Source organism: Ursus arctos, chromosome X (genome assembly GCF_023065955.2).
Source record: "Ursus arctos isolate Adak ecotype North America chromosome X, UrsArc2.0, whole genome shotgun sequence".
Lineage (NCBI taxonomy): Eukaryota > Metazoa > Chordata > Mammalia > Carnivora > Ursidae > Ursus > Ursus arctos.
Window position 1 is genome coordinate 63,484,826 of NC_079873.1, and position 26,136 is coordinate 63,510,961.

A 26,136-nucleotide genomic window follows, 5' to 3' on the forward strand; every position below is an offset into this window, starting at 1 on the left:
TACAAATCAAAACTACAATGAGGTATCACCTCACACCTTCCAGCATGGCTAAAATTAACAACATAGGAAACAACAGATGTTGGTGAGGATATGGAGAAAGGGGAGCCCTCTTACACTGTTGGTGGGAATGCAAAGTGTTGCAGCCATTCTGGAAAACAGTAAAGAGGTTCCTCAAAAAGTTTAAAGTAGAAAGAACTACGCTATACCCAGCAATTGCACTACTAGGTATTTACCCAAAGGATACAAAAATACTGATTGGAAGGGCTGGACTCACCCCAGTGTTTATAGCAGCATTATCAACAATAGCCAAATTATGGAAAGAGCCCAAATGTCCTGAGTGGATAAAGAAATGTGGTATACATATTCAATGGGATATTACTCAGACATCAAAGAGAATGAAATCTTGTCATTTGCAATGAGGTGGTGGAGCTAGAATGTATTATGCTAAGTGAAATAAGTCAGTCAGAAAAAGACAAATACCATAGGTTTCACTTGTATGTGGAATTTAAAAAATGAAACAGATGAGCATAGGGGAAAGAAAGAGAGAGGCAAACCATAAAATAGACTCTTACCTGTAAAGAACAAAATGAGGGTTGCTGGAGGGGAAGTGGGCAGGGCGATGTGTTAAATGGGTGATGGATATTAAGCAGGGAACTTGTGATGAGCACTGCATATAATATGCAATTGATGAATCACTAAATTCTACTCCCAAAACTAATATTACACTATATGTTAACTAACTGGAATTTATTTTATTTTTTCAAAGATTTTTTTAATTTATTTGAAAGAGAGAAAGACAGCCAGTGGGAGAGAGAACACAAGCAGGGGGAGTGGGAGAAAAAGAAGCAGGCTTCCAGCAGAGGAGCCCCATGCTGGGTTGGATCCCAGGACTCCGGGACCATCCCCTGAGCTGAAGGCAGACGCTTAACAACTGAGCCACCCAGGTGCCCATAACTAACTGGAATTTAAATAAAAACGATTTCTCAAACACTTGGAGACTAAGAACCATCCTGCTTAAGAATGATTCAATAAACCAGGAAATCAAAAATCAATTTAAACAATTTATGGAGACCAACGAGAATGAAAACACGACGGTCCAAAACCTATGGGACACTGCAAAGGAAGTCCTAAGGGGAAAATACATAGCCATCCAAGCCTCATTCAAAAGAATAGAAAAATCTAAAACACAGTTTTTGTTTTTGTATTTTTTTTAAGATTTTATTTATTTATTCGACAGAGATAGAGACAGCCAGCGAGAGACGGAACACAAGCAGGGGGAGTGGGAGAGGAAGAAGCAGGCTCATAGCGGAGGAGCCTGATGTGAGGCTCAATCCCATAATGCCGGGATCACGCCCTGAGCCGAAGGCAGACGCTTAACCGCTGTGCCACCCAGGTGCCCCTAAAACACAGTTTTTATATTCTCACCTCAAGAAGCTCGAACAGCAACAGAAGAACAGGCCTAATCCATGCACGAGAAAGCAGGTGATCAAGATTAGAACAGAGATCAATGAATTAGAAACCAGGAGCACAGTAGAGCAGAACAACAGAACTAGAAGCTGGTTCTTTGAAAGAATAAATAAAACTGACAAATCACTGCCCAGACTTATCCAAAAGAATAGAGAAAGGTCACAAATTAATAAAATTACGAATGAAAAGGGTGAGGTCACAACCAACACCAATGAAATTGGAAGGATTATTAGAAGATTTTATCAACAGGTATATGCCAATAAATTAAGCAACCTTGAAGAGATGGAGGCCTTCCTGGAAACCAATAAATTACCAAGACTGAAACAGGAAGAAATTGATTTTTTAAACAGACCAATTAATTATGAAGAGATTGAAGCAGTGATTAAAAACCTTCCCCAAACCAAAACTCCAGGGCCTGATGGATTCCCTGGGTAATTCTACCAAACATTCAAAAAGGAATAATACCTATTCACCTAAAGCTATTTAAAAAAATAGAAACAGAAGGAAAACTATCAAACTCATTCTATGAGACCAGTATTACCTTGATCACCAAACCAGGCAAAGACCCAATCAAAAAGGAGAATTACAGGCCAATTTCCCTGATGAATATGGATGCCAAAATTCTCAACAAGATCCTAGCTAATAGGATCCAACCGTACATTAAAAGGATTATCCATCATGACCAACTGGGATTCATCCCTGGGATGCAAGGGTGGTTCAACATTCACAAATCTATCAGTGTGATAGATTATATCAACAAGAAAAAAGACAAAAATCATATGATCCTCTCAATAGATACAGAAAAAGCATTTGACAAAATACAGCATCCTTTCCTGATAAAAACCCTTCAGAGTGTAGGCATAGAGGATACATTCCTCAATCTCATAAAAACCATCTATGAAAAGCATACAGCAAATATCATTCTCTCTCTTTTTTTAAAGATTTCATTTGTTATTTGGCAGAGAGAGACACCCAGCGAGAGAGGGAACACAAGTAGGGGGAGTGGGAGAGGAAGAAGCACGTTCTTAGCAGAGGAGCCTGATGTGGGGCTCGATCCCATAATGCGGGGATAACTCCCTAAGCTGAAGGCAGACACTTAACGACTGAGCCACCCAGGAGACCCGCAAATATCATTCTCAAAGGGGAAAAGTTGGAAGCCTTTCCCTTAAGATCAGGAACACAACAAGGATGCCCACTCTCGCAATTATTATTCAACATAGTACTAGAAGTCCTTGCAACAGCAATCACACAACAAAAAGGGATAAAAGGTATCCAACTCAGCAAAGAAAAAGTCAAACTGTCTCTCTTCACAGATGACATGATATTCTATATGGAAAACCCAAAAGAATCCACACCCAAACTTCTAGAAGTTATAGAGCAATTCAGTAATGTGGCGGGATACAAAATCAATGCTCAGAAATCAGTTGTATTTCTATACACGAACAATGAGACTGAAGAAAGAGAAATTAGGGAATCCATCCCATTTACAATAGCACCAACAACCATACGTTACCTTGGAATTAACTTAACCAGAGACATAAAGGATCTATATTCTAGAAACTACAAATCACTCCTGAAAGACATTGAGGAATACACAAAAAGATGGACAAATATTCCATGCTCATGGATCAGAAGAATAAACATAGTTAAAATGTCCATGCTGGAAAAAACAGCCCTTAAATTTCTGTGGAACCAGAAAAGGCCCCGAATCACTAAGGAAGTGTTGAAAAGGAAAAATAAATCTGGGGGCATCACAATGCCAGATTTCAAGTTGTACTACAAAGCTGTGATCACAAAGTCAGCATGGTACTGGCACAAAAACACATACATAGAACAATGGAACAGAATAGAGAACCCAGAAAAGGACCCTTGGCTCTTTGGGCAGCTAATCTTTGACAAAATAGGAAAAAACATCCAGGGGAAAAAAGACAGTCTCTTCAATAAATGGTGCTTGGAAAATTGAACAGCTACATGCAAAAGAATGAGACTTGACCACTCTCTCACACCATAAACAAAGATAAACTCCAAATGGATGAAAGACCTCATTGAGAGACAGGAATCCATCAAAATCCTAGAGGAGGACATAGGCAGCAATCTCTACGACATCAGCCACAGCAAACTTTTTCATGACACATCTCCAAAGGCAAGAGAAACAAAAGATAAAATGAGCTTGTGGGACTTCATCAAGATAAAATCTTCTGCACAGCCAAGAAAACAGTCAAAAAAACTAAGAGGCAACCCACGGAATGGGAGAAGATATTTGCAAATGACACTACAGATAAAAGACTGGTATCCAAGATCTACAAAGAACTTCTCAAACTCAATACACAAGAAACAAATAAACAAATCATAAAATGGGTGGAAGATATGAACAGACACTTTTCCAATGAAGACATACAAATGGCTAACAGACACACGAAAAAATGTTAAGAATCATTAGCCATCAGAGAAATTCAAATCAAAATCACAATGAGATACCACCTTAAGCCGGTTAGAATAGCGAAAATTGACAAGGCAAGAAACAACAATTGTTGGAGAGGATGTGGAGAAAGGGGATCCCTCCTACATTGTTGGTGGGAATGCAAGTTGGTACAGCCACTCTGGAAAACAGTGGGAAGGTTCCTTAAAAAGTTAAAAATTGAGCTACCCTCTGATCCAGCCATTGCACTACTGGCTATTTACCCCAAAGATATAGACGTAGTGAAGAGAAGGGCCATATGCACCCCAATGTTCATAGCAGCATTGTCCACAATAGCTAAATTGTGGAAGAAGCCTAGATGCCCTTCAACAGATGACTGGATTAAGAAGCTGTGGTCCATATATACAATGGAATATTACTCAGCTCTCAAAAAGAATGATTTCTCAACATTTGCTGCAACATGGGTGACACTGGAGGAGATAATGCTAAGTGAAATAAGTCAAGCAGAGAAAGACAATTATCATATGGTTTCTCTCATCTATGGAACATAAGAACTAGGAAGATCGGGAGAAGAAAGGGATAAAGAAAGGGGGGTAATCAGAAGGGGAAAGAAGCATAAGAGACGATGGACTCTGAGAAACAAACTGAGGGCTTCAGAGGGGAGGGGAATGGGGGAATGGGATAGGCTGGTGATGGGTGGTAGGGAGGGCACGTATTGCACGGTGCACTGGGTGTTATACGCAACTAATGAATCATCGAACTTTACATAAAAAACCAGGGATGTACTGTATGGTGACTAACATAATGTAATAAAAAATATTTAAAAATAAAAAAATAAAAAATAAATATTATTATAATAAAAATATAAATAAATATAAATAAAAAGAATTTCTCAACATTTACTGCAACATGGACAGGACTGGAGGAGATAATTCTAAGCAAAATAAGTCAAGCAGAGAAATACAATTATCATATGGTTTCACTCATTTATGCAACATAAGAAGTAGGAGGATCGGTAGGAGAAGAAGGGGAAGAAGAAAGGGGGGGGGTAAACAGAAGAGGGAATGAACCATGAGAGACTATGGAGTCTGGGAAACAAACTGAGGGCTTTCGGAGTGGGTGGGGGAATGGGATAGGGTGGTGATGGGTATTAAGGAGGGCATGTATTGCATGGTGCACTGGGTGTTATACGCAAGTAATGAATCATGGAACTTTACATCGAAAACTAGTGATGTACTGTATGGTGACTAACATATCATAACAATAAATAAATAAATAAATAAATAAATAATGAAAGTTTAAACAACAACAACAACAAAAAATAATATGCAACAATTTGTTGCATTCCTATGCACTAATAATGAAGTGGCAGAAAGGGAAATTAAGAAAATAATCACATTTCCTATTGTAACTAAAAGAATGAAATACATAGTTATAAACTTAAACAAGGAGGTGAACGACCTGTACTCTGAAATCTATGAAACATTGATAGAATAATTTATATATGACACAATCAATTGGAAAGATATTCCATATTCCTGGACTAAAAGATTTATTATTGTTAAAATGCCTATACTACTCAAAGCATTCTACAGATCTAATGCAATACCTATCAAATAGCACGAGGATTTTTACAGTAGTAGAACACATACTCCTAAAATTTTTGTGGACCCACAAAAGACCCCCCAAAACCAAAAGTATCTTGAGAAAGAACATAGCTGGAGGTGTCATAATCCCAGATTTCAAAATGTACATCAAAACTGTTGTAATCAAAATAGTATGGTGCCAGCAAAAAAATAGACACATAGAATAATGAAATAGAATAAGAACCACAAAATAGCCCCATGCTTTTATGGTGAATTAATCTGTGATAAAGGAGGTAAGAATATACAATGGGACACAGAAAATGGTGTTCAAAAACTGGATAGCTGCATGTGAAAGAGTGAAACTGGATCACTTGCACTATACACAAAAATTAACTCAAGGTAAATTAAAACTTTAATGTGAGACATAAAAATATAAAATTCAGAGGCAGTAATTTCTTTGACATTTTATAGATATGTCTCCTCATGCAAAGGAAGCATAAACAAAATTAAACTATTGTGACTACAACAATTAAGAAAAAAGCTTTTGTACTGCAAAGAAACCATCAACAAAACATGGGAAACTATTGAATGGGAGAATATATTTGCAAATAACATACTGGATAAGGGGTTAGTATCCAAAACATATAAACAACTGATAAAACTCAATGCCCAAAAAACATCTTAAAATTTGGGCATAGAATAAACATTTTCTCAAAGAAGACCACAAACAGCCAAGAGACACATGGAAAGATGCTCAACATAACTAATCATCAGGATAATGCAAATCAAAATCACAATGAGGTATCACTTCAGGCCTGTCAGAATGGCTAAATCAAAAGCTCAAGAAAAAAGTGTTGACAAGGATGTGGAGAAAAAGGAGCCTTCATGCACTGTTGGTGGGAATGCAAAGTGGTGCAGCCACAATGGAAAGCAGTGTGGAGGTTTCCCAAAAAAATTAAAAGCAGAATGACTATATGGTCCATTAATTCGACTACTGGGTATTTACCTAAATTAAACGAAAGCATTAATTCATAAAGAAAGATGTTCTGATGTTTATTCCAGCATTATTTACAGAAGCCAAGATATGGAAGCAATCCAAGTGTCCATCCATATATAAGATGATAAAGAATATATATATATATATATTGCTACCATAAATATTGGGGTGCATGTGCTCCTTCAAATCACTATGTTTTTATCTTGTGGATAAATGCTTAGTAGTGCAATTGCCAGGTTGTAGGGTACTTCTATTTTTAACTTTTTGAGGAACCTCCATCCTGTTTTCCAGAGTGGCTGTACCAGCTTGCATTCCCACCAACAGTGTAAGAAAGTTCCCCTTTTTCCATATCCTCACCATCTGTTGCGCCCCCCACCCCAGGTTAATTTTGGCCATTCTAACTGGTGTAAGGTGGTATCTCATTGTGGTTTTGATTTGTATTTCCCTGGTGGCTAATGATGTTGAACATTTTTTCATGTATCTGTTAGCCATTTGTATGTCTTTTTTGGAGAAGTGTCTGTTCATGTTTTCTGCCCATTTTTGACTCCGTCATTTGTTTTTTTGGGTGTTGAGTTTGAGAAGTTCATTATAGATCTTGAATATCAGCCTTTCTTTTTTATTATATGTTAGTCACCACACAGTACCTCATTAGTTTCTGATGTAGTGTTCCATGATTCATTGTTTGCATATAACACCAGTGTTACATGCAATATGAGCCCTCCTTAATGCCCATCACCAGGCTAGCCCATCACCCCACCCCCTCCCCTCTAAAACTCTCATTTTGTTTCCCAGAGTCCATATCAGCCTTTTATCTGTAATGTCATTTGCAAATATCTTCTCCCATTCCGTGGGTTGCCTCTTAGTTTTGTTGACTGTTTCCTTTGCTGTACAGAAGCTTTTTATCTTGGTGAAGTCCCAAAAGTTCATTTTTGCTTTTGTTTCCCTTGCCTTTGAAAACACAAAAGATGGAAAAACATTCCATGCTCATGGATTGGAAGAATAAATGTTGTTAAACTGTCTATGCTGCCCAGAGCAATCTACACTTTCAATGCCATCCTTATTAAAATACCATTGGCATTTTTCAAAGAGCTGGAACAAACAATCTTAAAATTTGTTTGGAACAAGAAAAGGCCCCGAATTGCCAAGGGAATGTTAAAAAAGAAAAACAAAGCTGAGGGCATCACATTGCCTGACTTCGTGCTATATTACAAAGTTGTCATCACCAAGACAGCATGGTATTGGCACATAAACAGACACATAGATCAATGGAACAGACTAGAGACCCCAGAAATGGATCCTCTATGAGCAACTAATCTTTGACAAATCAGGAAAAATATCCAATGGAGAAAAGACAGTCTCTTCAATAAATGGTGCTGGGAAAATTGGACAGCTACATACATAAGAATGACACTGGACCATTCTCTTACACCATACACAAAGATAAACTCAAAATGTTGAATGATCTCAGTGTGAGACAGAAATCTATCAAAATCCTGGTGGAGAACATAGGCAGTAACCTCTTCAACACTGACACAGCAACTTATTTCAATACAGGTCTGAGCAACTTTAAATTACACAATACTGCATTAACTATAGTCACATTGCATATATTTACATCAGCGAACTTTTATTTTATAACTGGAACTTTCTCTTTGACCCTCTTCACCCATTTTGTACAATCCAACCTTCCATCTCTGGCAACCACCAGTCTGCACTCTGTATCTATGAGATTTTGTTGAGACTTTTATGAGATCCTAAAGTATTTGTCTTTTTATATCTGGCTTACGTCACATGACATAATGCCACCAGTTTCCATATATGTTTTCAGAAATAGCAAGATTCCATTTTTAAAGCTGAATAATATTCCATTGTGTGTGTATGTATGTACGTATTTACATACATACATACATACATACATATGTACATATGTATCACATTTTATTTATTCCACTATTGATGGGCACATAATATGTTTTCACTTCTTGGCTAGAGGAGAGCACAGCCAGCAACCTCTACGACATCAGCCACAGCAACTTTTTTCATGATACATCTCCAAAAGCAAGAGAAACAAAAGATAAAATGAACTTGTGGGACTTCATCAAGATAAAAAGCTTCTGCACAGCCAAGGAAACAGTCAAAAAAACTAAGAGACAGCCCACGGAATGGGAGAATATATTTGCAAATGACACTACAGATAAAAGACTGGTATCCAAGATCTACAAAGAACTTCTCAAACTCAATACATGGGAAACAAATAAAGACATCAAAAAATGGGCAGAAGATATGAACAGACACTTTTCCAATGAAGACATACAAATGGCTAACAGACACATGAAAAAATGTTCAAAATCATTAGCTATCAGGGAAATTCAAATAAAAACCACCTTGAGATACCACCTTACACCAGTTAGAATGGCAAAAATTTACAAGGCAGGGAACAACAAATGTTGGAGAAGATGTGGAGAAAGGGGATCCCTCCTACATTGTTGGTGGGAATGCAAGTTGGTACAGCCACTCTGGAAAACAGTGTGGAGGTCCCTTAAAAAGTTAAAAATTGAGCTACCCTATGATCCAGCCATTGCACTACTGGGTATTTACCCCAAAGATACAGACGTAGTGAAGAGAAGGGCCATGTGCACCCCAATGTTCATAGCAGCATTGTCCACAATAGCTAACTCATGAAAGGAGCCGAGATGCCCTTCAACAGATGACTGGATTAAGAAGATGTGGTCCATATATACAATGTAATATTACTCAGCCATCAGAAAGAACGATTACACAACATTTACTTTTGTCTTTTAATCTTCATAATGGCTATATTTTATTAATGCACCCTCTTTATTATATATGTATCTTTACCAGTAAGACTTATGTTTTCATGTTTCCTTATTATTAATTAGTGATCTTTCTTTTCAGCAAAGAAGTCTATTTAGCATTCCTTGCAAGGGTGTTCTAGGGGTAATTAATTCTTTAGCTTTTTCTTGTATGGAAAATTTTATCTCTTTTTCAAGTCTAAATGATGACTTTGACTGATAGAGTATTGTTGGTTAGACATATTTTTTTGTTTTTCTTTCAGCGCTTCGAATATACAGTGCCACTTTCTTCTGGCTTCCCAGGTTTCTCCTGAAAAATCAAGTTTCCCCTGACACTATAATGGGAATGCCTTTGTACATAACTGGTTTTCTCTTGTTGCTTCTCAGATTTCCTCTTTTTCTTTAACTTTTGACATTTTAACTATGTTTCTTGGTGTGTGTCTGTTTGGATTGAACTTATTTGGAATTCTCTGGGACTCCTAGAACTGGATGTTTGTTTCTTTCCCCAGGTAAAGAAAGTTTTTAGTCACTATTTCTTCAAATAATTTTTCTACCCATTTTTCTCTCTTCTCCTGCAATCCAGATAATGCAATAGTTAGTCTGCTTGATGTTGTCCTATAAGTCCCTTAAACTATCTTCATTTTTCAAATTATTATTTTTTTCTTTTTCCTACTCAGATTGAATGAGTTCCATTATCCTGTCTTCATGTTCACTGATCCTTTGTTCTGTTGCATGTATTCTGATGTTGACACTTTCTAGTGTATTTTTCATTTCAGTTGCATTCTTCAGGTCTATAACTTCTGTTTGGTAACTTTTTAAAAATATTTTTTATCTCTTTGTTGAATTTCTCACTCCTTTCATCCATTCTTCTTCCAAGTTTGGTGAGCAACTTTATGACTGTTATTTTGACCTCTTTATCAGGTAAATTACTTATTTCTGTTTCATTAAGGTTTTTTTAAAAAATTATTCTGAAGTTTTTTCTTGCTCTTATATCTGGAACATATTCCTCTTATACTGTATTTTACTTGACTCTGTTGGTTTTTGTACATTAGATGAAACAGACAACTCTCCCAGTCTTGAAGAAGTGGCCTTGTATAGTAGATAAACCTTATTGTTCAACCTTGCCCTAGCCTTGGGTGTCTCTCAAACTTGTGATTGTCCAAGCAAACTATTTTATTTTTAATAACTCCCAATAGTGGAGAGTATGCCAAGAGTTGCCAGCATTAGAAATTTAGGATCTCAGTCAGAAGCCAAGCCAGTGGATTTTAAAGGATCAAAATATATACATTGCTGTGGGGCCACAAAGGTGAGTCTCACTGGCCACCAAAACCAGGCAATCCACATGTGTTCATTGGTGGAAGTCACAAAAATTGGGGTTCTAGACAAGTGTAAAAGTTGATTTCTGAGAGTTATTGGTGAGCTCTACAGAGGCAGACAAACAGCACAAAGATGGCATCCAACTGGCCTACATTCCCATAGAACTCCACAGGACTCTACATGTGTGCCAATCCTGAAGTCTGTCCCTAGGCTGAAGCTCCTGGACAAGCAAATAGGCTTCTTTCACAAAAACATGAAGTCTGCTCTAGTTTACTGTCTTTTCAGTGCCCCAGATGGTAGTCTGCCAAGAACTGTCTCTCCAATTGTTACAGACTCATGGGACCCAGGAACACAAACCCCCTTGGCCACCAGCACTGGAAAATCAAGGTTTCCCCTGGGGGTTAAGGCACAAAAACTGGAGCACCAGATGTGCATAAAGCTTCTTTCTGAGTGATGCTAACATTCTGGAATGTGGCAGAAGGAAAACACGAAGTAGTGTTCACCCTTTAGGATCTCTGGAAAGAATTATAGTCAGCCTTAAGATGTGTGTTTAATTAAAAACCTGCTTTGCAGACTGAAGTTATTGGTATGAGATACTAATAGACATCTTTTATAGAAAGATTGTGTTCTTGGATTTGTTAGCTCTTTTTGTGCCCTGAAAATGACAACTGTTTAAAAATACTTTTTTCTATTTGTTATAGTCTTGTGGGAGCCATGAACATAAATCCCTCTGACCACCAGAGCCATGTTATGTAGAGGTGTTCCCTGGAAGCAACTTCAAAATCATGGTGCCTGACAAAGATATATAATTGTCATCCTAGGAGTTACCAGCAAGCTGGCATGAGGTAGAGGGAGAAGACAAAGGTTGCATCTATTGCCTTCCACTCCCTGAGAGTTTCTTTGTAGCTCCTACTTGTGTACCAGCCAGAAGCCTACTCTTCTGGATAAAGCTTGTAGACAAGAAAAAAAAAGTCAGTTTTTCATTAAGACTGGGTGTGTCTTTTATTTTGCTGTCTGTGAAGTCCCCTGGGATGGTTGTCTGGTAAGAACTGTCCCTACAACTGTTATATTTCCATGGGACTCACGAATGAAAGCTCCCCTGACTTCCATAGCCAGGGGATCAAGGAACATTCCCCTGGCCAGCAGCCACAAACACTGGGATGGATCACATTGGATGGAGAAAAGTAGAAAGAAATTGTAACATTGGCATCCACCAGAGAGGGGAAAGGCCTGGGGTTTTAACTAAAAAAAATTAAAAAATGGTTCATGAAGATTGCACCTGAAGGCTCCTAGATATGTGCTAAATCAGATGTCTGCCCTTCAAGAGTATGCTTTAAGATTAGCAAGTGATTCACTTTCATATAAACTGTGGATGTAATCAGTTGCTTCTGTGCTAGGCCCTTAATGTTTCATATACCTGTTGGCCATTTGTTTTTGTTTGTTTGGTTGGTTGGTTTGGTTTGTTTGTTTTGTTTTGTTTTGATTTTTGATAAATGTCTATCCAGGAACTTTGACCATTTAAAAAAAAGATTTTTTGCTATTGAGTTGTGTGTGCCTTTTATATATTTTGGATATTAATCCTTTTTTATATGTATGACTTGCAAATATTTTCTCCCATTCTGTATGTTGCTTGTTCACTCTGTTGTTTCCTATGCTGTGCTATGTTGCCCCTTTAGAGGCTCTCATTGGTGGGTGTGACTGCAGACAAATCAGACACCTGTCCCAAAACATCTGCCAGACTGCAGTGACAGGAATTAGAGTTCTCTTCCTCTGCTACTCTCTGAGTGGTTTTGTTGTTGGGTGGATCCAGTAGTTAATTCAGATGTCTGCCCCCAGTGCAAATGCACTGATCGACAGGATATTTTTTCTGCACTTCCAGTGATAAGGTTTGGCTGCCGGGGCTCCAATTTAACCAGTGTGCATGGTTATCTTCTCTTCTCCCCAGTAGAGGAATCACTTTGGAGAGGCGTCAGTCCTTTCTGGGCTGCTTGCAAGATATGTTGCAGCAGGAGCTGTTTTGGAGGGACACCTGACCAGTGGGGTGATTTGAATGGGCAAATTCACAGGACATTGTGGGGGCAGGCCACTTTGTGTTAGCAAGTTAGGTGGAGTGTATGCATGCTGGTTCCCTCAGGTGTCTGGCTCTCTAGGCTAGGGAAGGTGGAGAGAAATGGCATCTGCCAGTACTTCTGTTCTTGGAGAAGTCTCCTAAAGATTTCTGCCCCTGCAGCATACATTCTGAGATTAGTAAATATATCTTCATGTATACCCAGGCACTTTTCAAACCGCTGCTTCTATGGTATGTCTTGGCAGGATTTTTTATTATGCTGTGTCCTTTGGAGTGAGAACTCAATTTTCTATCACTCTCTGGGTCTTCCAAAGACTTGCTAGCTAATTTTGAAACTACCCAGAGTTAAGCCCTGTGACATATTAAAAAACTGTGTAGCTAAGCCCCACTAGTTTTCAAAGCCAAATATTATGGGGACGTGTCTACACAGTGCAGGTCCCTCATGTCTGGTGTGCCTGATGTGGGATTTGCTTCTCTCCCTTTTCCATGCTTGTAGTGTTCTTCACATTTGTGCTTTGTCTCACCAGGAGCTGGGTTCCCTACCACATATCCACACCTCCTGCTCTTTTTGATATGGCCTCATCTCTATGAATAACTATAGAAAGTATATTTTGCCAATCTCTGGCTCATTTTCTGGGTTGGGTGCACTGATGTGCCTATTATCTCACTGTGTTCCTGGGAAAAGGTGAACTTAGGATCCTTGTAATCTCCCATTTTCCTAACAAAACTAAAATAAACCTATGGAGTAAATAACCAGTAGTGCAATGGCTGGATCATAGGCTAGCTCAAATTTTAACTTTTTAAGGAAACTCCACGCTGTTTTCCAAAGTGGCTGTACCAACTTGCATTCCCACCAACAGTGTAAGAGGGATCCCCTTTCTACACATCCTCTAAAACATTTGTTGTTTCCTGCCTTGTCAATTTTTGCCATTCTAACTGGCGTAAGTGGTATCTCAAGGTGGTTTTGATTTGAATTTCCCTGATGGCTAATGGCTTTGAACATATTTTCATGTGTTTTTTAGCCACTTGTATGTCTTCATTAGAAAAGTGTCTGTTCATATCTTCTGCCCATTGTTGATTTGATTATTTGTTTCTCATGTATTGAGTTTGAGAAGTTCTTTGTAGATCTTGGATACCAGTCTTTTATCTGTAGTGTCATTTGCAAATATTTTCTCCCATTCCGTGGGCTGCCTCTTAGTTTTTTTGACTGTTTCCTTGGCTGTGCAGAAGCTTTTTATCTTGATGAAGTCCCACTACTTTTGTTTCTCTTGCCTTTGGAGATGTGTCATGAAAAAAGCTGCTGTGACTGATGTCAAAGAGTTTGCAGCATATGCTCTTCTCCAGGCTTTTAATGGATTCCTGTCTCACATCGAGGTCTTTCATCCATTTGGAGTTTATCTTTGTGTATGGTGTGACAGAGTGGTCAAGTTTCATTCTTTTGCATGTAGCTGTCCAATTTTCCCAGCACCATTTATTGAAGAGACTGTCTTTTTTCCACCGGATATTTTTTCCTGCTTTATCAAAGATTAGTTGCCCAAAGAGCCGAGGGTCCATTTCTGGGTTCTCTATTCTGTTCCATTGGTCTATGTGTCTGTTTTTGTGCCAGTACCATGCTGTCTTTGTGAACACAGCTTTATAGTATAGCTTGAAATCTGACAACGTGATGCCCCCAGCTTTGTTTATCTTTTTCAACAATTCCTTGGCGATTCGTGGCCTTTTCTGGTTCCACACAAATTTAAGGGCTGTTTGTTCCAGTTCTTTGAAAAATGTCATTGGTATTTTGAGCGGGATAGCATTGAAAGTACAGATTACTCTGGGTAGCATAGACATTTTAACTATGTTTATTCTTCTGATCCATGAGCATGGAATATTTTTCCATCTTTTTGTTTCTTCCTCAATGTCTTTCGAGAGTGATTTGTAGTTTCTAGAATATAGATCCTTTACGGCTCTGGTTAAATTAATTCTGAGACAACGTATGATTTTTGGTTCTATTGTAAATGGAATGGATTTCCTAATTTCTCTTTCTTCAGTCTTATTATTCGTGTATAGAAACGCAACTGATTTATAACCATTGATTTTGTATCCCGTCACATTACTGAATTGCTTTATAAGTTCTAGTAGTTTGGGGGTGGAGTCTTTGGGTTTTCCATATAGAGTATCATGTCATCTGTGAAGAGAGACATTTTTTACTTCTTTGCCAATTTGGATAGCTTTTAACCCTCTTTGTTTTCTGATTGCTGTTGCAAGGACTTCTATTACTATGTTGAACAATAATGGTGAGAGTGGGCATCATTGTCGTGTTCCTGATCTTAAAGGGAAGGCTTTCAACTTTTCCCCACTGAGAATGATATTCACTGTGGGCTTTCCATAGATGGTTTTTATGAAATTGAGGAATGTACCCTCTATTCCTACACTCTGAAGGATTTTAATCAGGAAAGGATGCTGTATTTTGTCAATGCCTTTTCTGCATCAATTGTGAGGATTATACGGTTCCTGTCTCTTCTCTTATTAATGTGATCTATCACACTGATCAATTTGCGAATGTTGAACCGCCCTTGCATCCCAGGGATGAATTCCACTTGGTCATGATGGATAATCCTTTTAATGTACTGTTGGATCCTATTAGTTAGGATCTTGTTGAGAAATTTGGCTTCCATATTCATCAGGGAAATCGGTCTGTAGTTCTGCTTTTCCAAGGGGTCTTTGCCTGGTTTGAGGATCAAGGTAATACTGGCCTCGTAGAATGAGTTTGGTAGTTATCTTTCTGTTTCTCTTCTTTGAAACACCTTCAGGAGAATAGGTATTATTTCTTCTTTGAATGATTGGTAGAATTCCCCAGGGAATCCGTCAAGCTCTGACTCTTGTTTTGGGGGAGGTTTTTTTTTTTTATAACAATATTTTTTTATTCTATTATGTTAGTCACCATACAGTACAACCCTAGTTTTTGATGTAAAGTTCCATGATTCATTACTTGCGTATAACACCCAGTGCACCATGCAATACGCACCCTCCTTAATACCCATCACCAGCCTATTCCATTCCCCCCACCCCCGAAGCCGTCAGTTTGTTTCCCAGACTCCATAGTATCTCATGATTCATTCCTCCTTCTGTTTACCCCCATTTCTTCTTCCCTTTCTTCTCCTACCTACCTTCCTACTTCTTATGTTCCATAAATGATTAAAACCATATGATAATTGTCTTTCTCTGCTTGACTTATTTCGCTTAGCATTATCTCCTTCAGTCCCATCCATGTTGCAGAAAATGTTGAGAAATTGTTCTTTTGATGGTTGATAAAATTCCATTGTATAGATGGACTACATCTTCTTAATCCAGTCATCTGTTGAAGGGCATCTTGGCTCCTTCCACAATTTAGCTATTGTGGACAATGCTGCTATGATCATTGGGGTGCATATGGCCCTTCTCTTCACTATGTCTGTATCTTTGCAGTAAATACCCAGTAGTGCAATGGCTGGATCATAGGGTAGCTCAATTTTTAACTTTTTAAGGGACCTCCACATTGTTTTCCAGAGTGGCTGCACCAACTTGCATTTCCAGCAACAATGTAGGAGGGATCCCCTTTCTCCACATCCTCTCCAACATTCTTTTTCCTGCCTTGTAAATTTTTGCCATTCTAACTGGTGTAAGGTGGTATCTCAAGGTGGTTTTGATTTGAATTTCCCTGATAGCTAATGATTTTGAACATTTTTTCATGTGTCTGTTAACCATTTGCATGTCTTCATTGGAAAAGTGTCTATTCATGTCTTCTGCCCATTTTATGATTTGTTTATTTGTTTCTTGTGTATTGAGTTTGAGAAGTTCTTTGTAGATCTTGGATACCAGTCTTTTATCTGTAGTGTCATTTGAAAATATCTTCTCCCATTCCGTGGGCTGCCTCTTAGTTTTTTTTACTGTTTCCTTGGCTGTGCAGAAGCTTTTTATCTTGGGGAGGTTTTTGATCACTGCTTCAATCTCTTCATAATTAATCAGTCTGTTTAAATAATCAATTTCTTCCTGTTACAGTCTTGGTAGTTTAGAGGTTTCCAGGAAGGCATCCATCTCTTCCAGGTTGTTTAATTTTTTGGCATAAAGCTGTTGATAAAAGTTTCTAATGATCCTTCCTATCTCTTTCTTGTTGGTTGTGATCTTTCCCCTTTCATTCATAATTTTATTAATTTGGGTCCTTTCTCTCTTCTTTTGAATAAATCTGGCCAGTTGCTTATTGATCTTATTTATTCTTTCAAAGAACCAGCTTCTAGTTCTGTCAATCTGCTCTACTGTGCTCCTGGTTTCTAATTCATTGATCTCTGCTCTAATCTTGATCATCTGCCTTCTTGTACATGGGTTAGGCCTGTTCTTCTGTTCCAGCTCCAGCTTCTTGAGGTCAGAATATGAAAACTGCATTTTAGATTTTTCTATTCTTTTGAGTGAGGCTTCGATAGTTAAGTATTTTCCCCTTAGGACCGCCTTTGCAGTGTCCCTTAGGTTTTGGACCGATTTATTCTCATTTTCATTGGTCTCCAAAAATTGTTTAAACTGATTTTTAATTTCCTGGCTTACCCAATCATTCTTGAGCAGGATGGTTCTTAGTTTCCAAATGTTTGAGTTTCTTTAAATTTTTCTTTGTGATTGAGTTCCAGTTTCAAAGCACTGTTGTCTGAGAATATGCAGGGAATAATCTCAGTCTTTTGTTATTGCTTGGGACCTGTTTTGTGACCCAGTATGTGGTCTATTCTGGAGAAAGTTCCATGTGCATTCAAAAAGAATGAGTATTCTGTTTTCTGGGGTGTAGTGTTCTGTATGTATCTATGAGGTCCATCTGGTCCAGTATGTCATTCAAAGCTCTTGTTTCTTTGTTGATTTTCTGGTTTGGTGATCTGTCTATTGCTGAGAGTGGAGTGTTGAGGTCCCCTGCTATTAACAAATTATTATCTATATGTCTCTTTATTCTGGTTAAGAGTTGGCTTGCGGGAGAACCTGGGTGGCTCAGTCATTAAGCGTCTGCCTTTGGCTCAGGGCATGATCCCGGAGTCCTGGGATCAATCCCCACATCAGGCTCCTACAGTGAGAGCCTGATTCTTCTTCTCCCACTCCCCCTTCTTGTGTTCCCTCTCTTGCTGGCTGTCTCTCTGTCAGATAAATAAATAAAATCTTTAAAAAAATAGAGTTGGTTTGTGTTTCTAGCTGCTCTCCTGTTGGGGGCACACATATTTATCATTCTCCTATCCACTTGTTTGATACATCATTTAAGAATAATATAGTGTCCTTCTGTAGCTCTAACTGCAGTCTTTAGTTTAAAATCTAATCTGTCTGATATGAGAATTGCTACCCCAGCTTTCTTTTGAGTTCCATTGGCATGAAAAATGGTTTTCCATCACTTCACTTTTAGTCTGGATGTATCTTTAGGTTCAAGATGAGTCTCTTATAGACAGCAAATGGATGGGTCATGTCTTTTTATCCAATCTGCAACCCTGTGGCATTTTATGGGAGTATTTAGGCCATTCCCATTCAAATTGATTACTGAGAGATTTTTTTTTAATGATGTCATGTTGCCTGTGAAGTCTTTTTTTCTATAGATTGTAAATTTTTGTTCCATATCACTCTTGGGGTCTTTTTACTTTTATAGAACCCCCCTTAATATGTCATGTAGGACTGGTTTGGTGGTTATGAATTCCTTAAGTATCTGCCAATCCTTCAAGGTCCTTGTCTCTTCATCAATTGTGCATGACAGCCTTGCTGGATAAAGGATCCTTGGCTGCATGTTCTTCTCAGATAGAGCATTGAAAATACCCTGCCAACCTTTCCTAGCCTCCCATGTCTCTGTAGACACTTCTGACGTTATTCTGATATTTTCCCCTCTCTACCTAAGGATTTTCTTCCCCCTGGTTGCTTTCAGTACTGTATCCTTGGATCTAATATTTGTGAATTGCACTATGATATGACGTGGTGTAGGTCTGTTGACATTGACCTTGGGAGGGTTCCTCTGTGCCTCTTGGTCATGAATGCTTGTTTCCTTTGCCAGGTTAGGGAAGTTCTCAGCTACAATTTGTTCAAATATCTCTTCTAGACCTCTCTCTTTCTCCACCCCCTCAGAGATGCCAATGATTCTGACATTGGAATGTTTCATTGAGTCAGTAATCTCCCGTAATCTACATTCTCAAGATTGAATTTTTTGAGGCAAGTTTCTGTTTTAACTTTCTCTTCTACCATCCCATCCAATTCACTAACTCATTCTTCTGCCTCATTTACCCTGGCCGTCAGAGCGTCTAGTTTAGACTGCATTTGATTCATACCATTTTTAATTTCTGCCAGATTCACTGTCATTTCCGCCCTTAGAGATTCTATATTCTCATAATATTTTCGTTAATATTTTTTTCAAGCCTACACATCATCTTGACCATTGTTACTCTGAACTCCATTTCTGACAATTTGGTTATATCCATATCCATCAGTTCTGTGGCAGATGCCACAGACTCATTATCTTTTCTTTGCTTGGGGGGGGGGATTTCTCCTCCTTGTCATTCTGATGAGGAGAGATTGCAGGGATGCCCAGAGCCCAAAGTATTGACCAAGACCCAGGCAGTGTGCACTTATTTTATAGAGACCTTAGGGATGTGGGCTTCTTGATTTTTCAGGCTGCCTTCTGGGGAGGGGCCTGCTGTACTGATACTTAGGCAACCCTGTTTGGGTAGAGTTGCCCTGTTCCCTGCAAGGGGGCTTGGGAATGGGCACAATGTGAGCTGGTATTTCCAGGCTTTTTTCTCTTGCAGCTTTCCCTGGCGGATTTCTGTGACTCTTCTGAGAGTCAGAGCAGCAGTGGCCATATCCTAGCCTCTGTCTCAGAACAGAGAGATTGCAGTCCGCTCTCCACTAAGTTCTCTTGGCCACTTTAACTCTGTTTTTGTCGGTGCTGCTAAAAACCCTGCAGCGTCCCGGGTTGTGCGCCCCACAGCTGCTCTCCTAGCCCTCACTTCCAGGGCCAGCATGTCTCTGTCCTTTGTGCTTCTAACACCACCAGCTGTCCCTGGTTCTCATGCACTCTCCCGAGCTCCCTGTTTCAGTGTGGTTCCAGTGAGTGCTCTGGAGCTCCGGTTTTCAGTCTAGTAGCACGCGCTCCCGAGCTCTCGGTTTCAGTGTAGTTCATGTGTGTACTTCAGAGCTCCAGTTTTCAGTTTGGACGCGCACTCTCCTGAGCTCTTGGTTTTAGTCCCATTCCAGTGAGCGCTCCGGGGCTCCAGTTTTCAGTCAGGTTGCGCGCGTGCTCCCAAGCTCTTGGTTTCAGTCTAGTTTGAGTGTGCGCTCCAGAGCTGCGGTTTTTAGTTTGGAAGCACGCTCCTGAGCTCCTGGTTTTAGTGTGGTCCCAGTGAGTGCTCCAGAGCTCTGGTTTTCAGTCTGGTCGCACACGCATTCCCAGGCTCACGGTCTCAGTCTGCTCTCTCGTGGGTGCCCTTCCTCAAGTCCGGCCTGTTTCCCAGTGCAAGTGGCTACTGCTTCCCAGCGCCGGAGCACGTCGGCTCCCTCCTCCTTCCATTTATCTTCCAATATCTATGCACGGATTCACGGCTCCCTGCTTTGTACCTCAATATTCAGTGCTGGATATGTTCATTTGTTGAGATCCAGATGTATCTTCTGGCATGTCAGGGTGATTCCTTGGGTTTTCAGAATGTTCTGTTAGATATCCAGCTTGACTCAGGGGACCAGCTGAGAAAGGGGTCCCCTACTCCTCCACCATCTTTTCTCCTCCTTGCAGAAAGTGGTCGCTTTTCTGTTCATAGAGTTTCTGCTACTCTTTTCTTCATTCTCCAGTTGTGTTCATAGGTATTCAGAATGGTTTGGTGGCTCTCTAGCTGAATTCCTGGGACCAGACGCATTTTAGTTCTCCTGCTCCTCCACCATCTTGGAACCAGACTGACTGATCCTTTTTTCACTCTTTTATCTCTGTGGTAAGGACTTCCCTGAAGTCTTCCATTCTTTTCTCAAGCCCCGTGAGTATACTTATCGTTGCTTCAAATTCTCAATCTAGCATGTCACTTTTATCTGTTTTGCTTAAATCTGTGGCTGTGACCTTATCTTGTTCTTTCATTTGAAATGAATTCCTCCATCTCAGCATTTTTGTCTAAGTCTCTGACTTCTTCTCTGTGTTAGAAAAGCCTATTTTGTTTCCTGCTCCTGAAAGTAATGTCTTTATGAAGAAGAGGTCATATAGTTTCCAGGGCCTGGTACTTCAGGGAGTGTCCTTTTTGTGTGGTGTGTTCCCTCTGCTGTTGTATTTTGGATTCTCTCTCCCTTAGGCCAATCATATGCAGAGGCTCTCCTTGCTTGCAATGGGCAGTATCTGGTCCCTTCCAGAATGTGGTGAGATTTAACTAGATGTGCTCTTTTCTGCTTGTGAAATGACACCTCATACTACTTCCATTAGAACTAAAGCCCTGCAGAACTTTCTGGTCAGTGTGGCAGGGGTTTATGCTGGTACTCTGGGTAGGGGACCCACTACACTGGGACTGAAGCAAGTTTGACCCAGAAGAGTAGTTCCAGCAGAGTGTAAGGTTGTGGGACCTGATATATGCATGCTATTTAGACATTTTTGTTGCTATGATGCTTACTGCAGGTGACTCTGTGTTTATGTTGAGGGGTGGGGGGGGGAAATATCTCCAACCAGTTCCCTTGTCCCCAGGGAAGCACCTCTGTGCATGCTGCTTGTCAGGGAAGCACTCTAAGAAGACCAAATAGTTCTCCCTCCTTTGTGTCTCAGGAGTTTTTCAGATCACTCTCTCCACACTGTCTGCTTCCAGGTTGTTTGTCTGCCTTCTGTCCAGAAGCAGCATAGCGCCATCCATGATCTATTTAAGCCAAGCCCATTGATTTTTAAAACTCCAGGCTTTAGGGATATTGTGTGGGCAGAGGCCTGTGCTGGTCTTCTGGGGAACAGTCTTGTTGTCCTGGGACTGATGCAACCTTGACCAAGAAGGACAGTTGCGCCAAAGTGCAGAGGTGTGGGACTTGGCATAATTCAGGTAGCCTGTGTTGGGGAGGTGGGTCTGAGTTTATCCTGAGGGGTAGGGGAGGGAAATGACACTGGCTGTCTCCTTTGTCCCTGGAGAGGCTTATCTCTGGACTCTCCCGCTCAGGGTCATACTGTAAAAAGATGGAATAATCTATCCCTCTGTACCCCAAGCATTCTTCAGAACACTGTTTACACACCATCTGTCTCTGGGTTGTTTTCTTGTATTCTCTCCAGGAGTAGGGCAGCATCCTCCTGACTCAATTCCAGACAATCTCACCAACCTTTAAAACTCCAGTCTTTAAGTCTCACTGTTTGCAAGAACTCACAAAAACCAGCCCCTCTTGTTTCCCCAGCCAATGATTTTTGGGAAATGTTTTTATGCATTCTCCTGTGCGCTCCTCTCTGGCTTTTCTCTGTTACCACAACTCCTTCCCCTTCACTGTACCCACAATCCATTTCTTCCTTAAGCCATGTCTCTGCACGTCCTACCTTCTTTCTGTGGCTTCTTCTCTCTCTTTAGCTGTGGAGTTTTCTGTCAGTCTTCAGATAAATTTCTGGTGTATTTAGAATGACTTGATAATTACCAAACTGTGTTTGAGGGACAAGAGGAGCCTGGAGTCCACCTACTCTACTGCCATCTTAGCTCCCCCCTCCTCTAATTTCAAATGACCTGCTTTTGAGCTCACTGATTCTTTCTTCTACTTGATGAAGTCTACTTTTGAAGGTTTGTGAAAAATTTCAGTACAGTCATCATGTTATTCATCTCCAGAATTACTCTGTTCATGTTGTTTTACTGAGTTTGTTTAGTTATCTGTGTTCTCTAGTAGTTCGCGGAGCTTCTTTAAAATGTTTATTTTGAATTCTTTGTGATGTAATTTGTAGATCCCCTTTTCTTGAGAGTCTGTTAATTTTGATTAATTTTGTTCTTTTGGCTGTGTCATATTTCCCTGATAATTTTTTATCATTTGGCCTTGTGCTTGTGTCTGCACATTTGAAAATATAGGCACCACTTTCAGTTTTTATAGAATGGTTTTGACAGGAAAAGACTTTAACCAGTGAGCCAATCCAGCGATTCTGGGTGGGCTGTCTGCTGGGTATTATGAGCCACCTTTTTTTCTGGAGTCCTCACATATGCAGACCTTGTGTTTTTGTAAATACTTTAGTTGGCCAGCCATCTGGGTCCAGGGGAACTTGCTTGATGTTTGAATTCATGGGTATGTGCTTGGAGCTTTGGTCCACAGGGGTTGGTCTGGAACCTAGGTCCATGGAGTCTTTCCTATCACCAGTGTCTGTTGGGGTGGATCTAGTGACCATGTCTATAGTTCCAGGCCTGGAGCCTATGTCTTTGGGGTACAGCCTGAGTTCTGGGTACATAGAGGCCAAAATGGCACTGGGGAAGGCCTTGAGCCTGAGTCTGTAGGTGCTTGCCTGGCACTAGGATCTTTTGGGATGTGCCTGGAGGCTGCATCCACAGGGGTGGGCTAAATGTCTGGGAATTTGGGGCACACCTGGATTCTAGGTCCACAGGCACAGGCCTAGACCCTAGTTCACTGAAATATATGGTGACAGAAGCTAACCTGGAGCCTGTCAGGCTGCTTTTAAGCTGGGACTAGTGTGGAATTGAGGTAGGCATAGAGTCTGGCTCTATAAGGATTTCCCTGGAACTTAGCTTTATAAGGGTTGGTTTGTTGCATGAACTAAGTGTGCCCACCTAAAACCTGGAGCTATCAGGGCTGGCCTGGTGCTTCACACTACAGTGGCCAACCTGGTGCTGGGGTGTACTAGGGCAGACCACATGTTGGGATCAATAGTGAAATCAGATAATCACTTCACTCTCCTTCCCCTACACAGAAAGTATCTCCATGTTTCACTGCCCAAGCATAGGGGAGAAGTGATGTGGGAAATGTAAAACCGTCCTTTCCACCCTCTTCGAAAAACACTTTCTTATTTCTGTGTGTTACCTATGTGCTTAATATCTCACTTTAATTCATTACCTCTCCTGAAGTTATTTTGTGCAAGGATATTTGTTCAAATGTATGTTTCTGTAAGGAGTTGAGCACTGGAAACTCCTGTCATCTTGCTGATGTCACTGCCTAATATACAGTAATTTAATTGGACATCCTTAGTGGAAAAGATCAAAGGATAAAACAACGAGTAAAATAAATACAGAAATGGATAATTGAATGAATGAATGAATGAATAAATAAATAAATAAATGTTTAGTAGATCCATTAATATTAGTAGTAATTGTGTTGCAACTGTTATTATGAGACTATTGGTTTGTTTCTTAAAGAGAATTAGTAATGTTTATATTGTGGATAACCACATTTTGGTGTAGAAGAAAAGGGATACTCCTCTAATATTGATTAGGTAAAATAAAAGCCCAAGTGGTCTTGAACTTGAGTTGATGATATCAATATGAGCACATGAGGTATTTCATCTTTACAAAAACATGTAGTTCCAAAGGAATTTAGTTCAGTAAATATGGAGTAGCCCCATTCTTTCCTCGTCCTTCTCATTACAATTAAAAAAAAAACTGGATATAATGCAACAAATGAGCACTTTCCCTGTGAGACAAAGCAAACCATGTTTTCTTATTGCCTCTGTGTTTTCTTATTGCCTCTCTTATATCCCAGTCAAGGAATTGGAGAAATCTACACCGGGATCACCAACAAGTAAAGACTTAAAAAGCGACAAGAAAAATGATCAAAGAAAAAAAATAAAATTTTTTTTGGGTAATACTTGCCCTACTGTAGCCAAACACAAATGTAACAAAATATGTTCCCCCTTTTCCCCATGGTGTGAGTGAGGCCAAAAAGAAATTATTTCTTCCAAGTAAACTCACCCCAACCCATCCCACAATCCATAAATTGGAACTGCACTTCAATTCTTCCACTGATGAATGATGGCAGGTCAAGTGGGATTTAATCTCTGTCTTCTGCCTGAAAGAAACAACATGAAGTCCAATTCTTCTCACCGGGTAGTGTAGGGAGGCCAGAAGAATAAACATGTTATTTGTTTTCTCTGCCAGGGTAATATCAACAGCATCCAGTGGCAAGTTATGTTTCTACACTCCCAGCATCAAGGACACTCACTGAGGAGGTATGAGGCTGAGCTAGTCAGCGCTAGCCTTTACCAGTTTCCTCCATGTGAACAGTCAATTGCAAGGCCAGCCTCCACTTCCACCTTGTATCAATGAGACAAAATTAGAAAATACAAGTCTCATTGAAAACACTCTAGTTTTTCCCACCTCTGGTGTCAATGGGGTCCAGTAAGAAGTCGAATTTTAATAAAGTAAACAAGGAGCAACAAATCATACCTAGTCAACATTCTTTTTTCCTCTTTTCCACTGTCAGTGGAATCCAATGTAGACCAAAGCCTTCATTCCAACCTGTCATCAATGAGTTGGAACAAAGTGATGGTAAGTGGGTTATTTGACACTTGATTTTCACTCTAATTTACTATTAACAACAGGTCCTGGTGGAGAGCTGAGCTTTTGCCACAACCCTGTATCAACTAGCAGTGTGAATCAGCACTGCACTTCTGCCTCCATTCTAGGTACAATTGGATCTAATGGGATGCTGAGCTGATACCTGCATTCTGAGGCAACAAAGCAGTGCAAGTTATAGCCCCTATTTAACAGAAAGGTCAGTAGGCAGTGTGACACTTTTGCTGGGGTGAGATGAGCAAAACCAAGCAGAAAGATGATAATAACACTTGCTTGACCCTTGCAGGTATATCTCAACAGGGAGGCAGCCTACTAAAAACAGATTAAATATGATCCATGCTCCCATACTACAACATTCAAATGTTGAGAATAAAATTCAAAATGACTGGTCAAAACAAAATTTAGGAAAATTACAATGTGATGGAGGAAAAACAAGTCAACATAGAGATTAATCAGGGTTTGGAACTGTCTGGCAAAGACTTTAATGTGACCATCATAAAAATTCTTCAGCAAACAAATATAAATTTTCTTGAAATAATAAAAAATAGAAAAATATCAAGGAAATAGATGTCATTAAAAAAAGATGAAAATTAAAAAAATAACTGAAATTTTAAAAATTTTCTATGGGCTTAATACTAGGATGCATATGACAGAAGATAGACTTTTTGAATTTTAAAGCAGACAAATCAAATATAATAATCCGAACAACAGAGATAAAATAGGATATCAAAAAAGAACAGAATCTCATGGGCCAATGGAACAGAAACAATCAATCTAATTTTCATTTCGTCACAATCCCAGAAGGACGGTATAGAGAAAGTGTGACTGAAAAAAATGAAGGAATAATAATGAAATAATTTCCAGATATGACAAAAGATATGAATTACAGACTCAGAAGCAAATCCAAAATGTAATAAATCCAAATAAATCTATGCCAAGAAACATTTTAATAAAAATTGTAAAAACTAAAGGCACAGAAGAAATTTTGGAAGCATCTAAACAGAAAACACATTGCTTTAG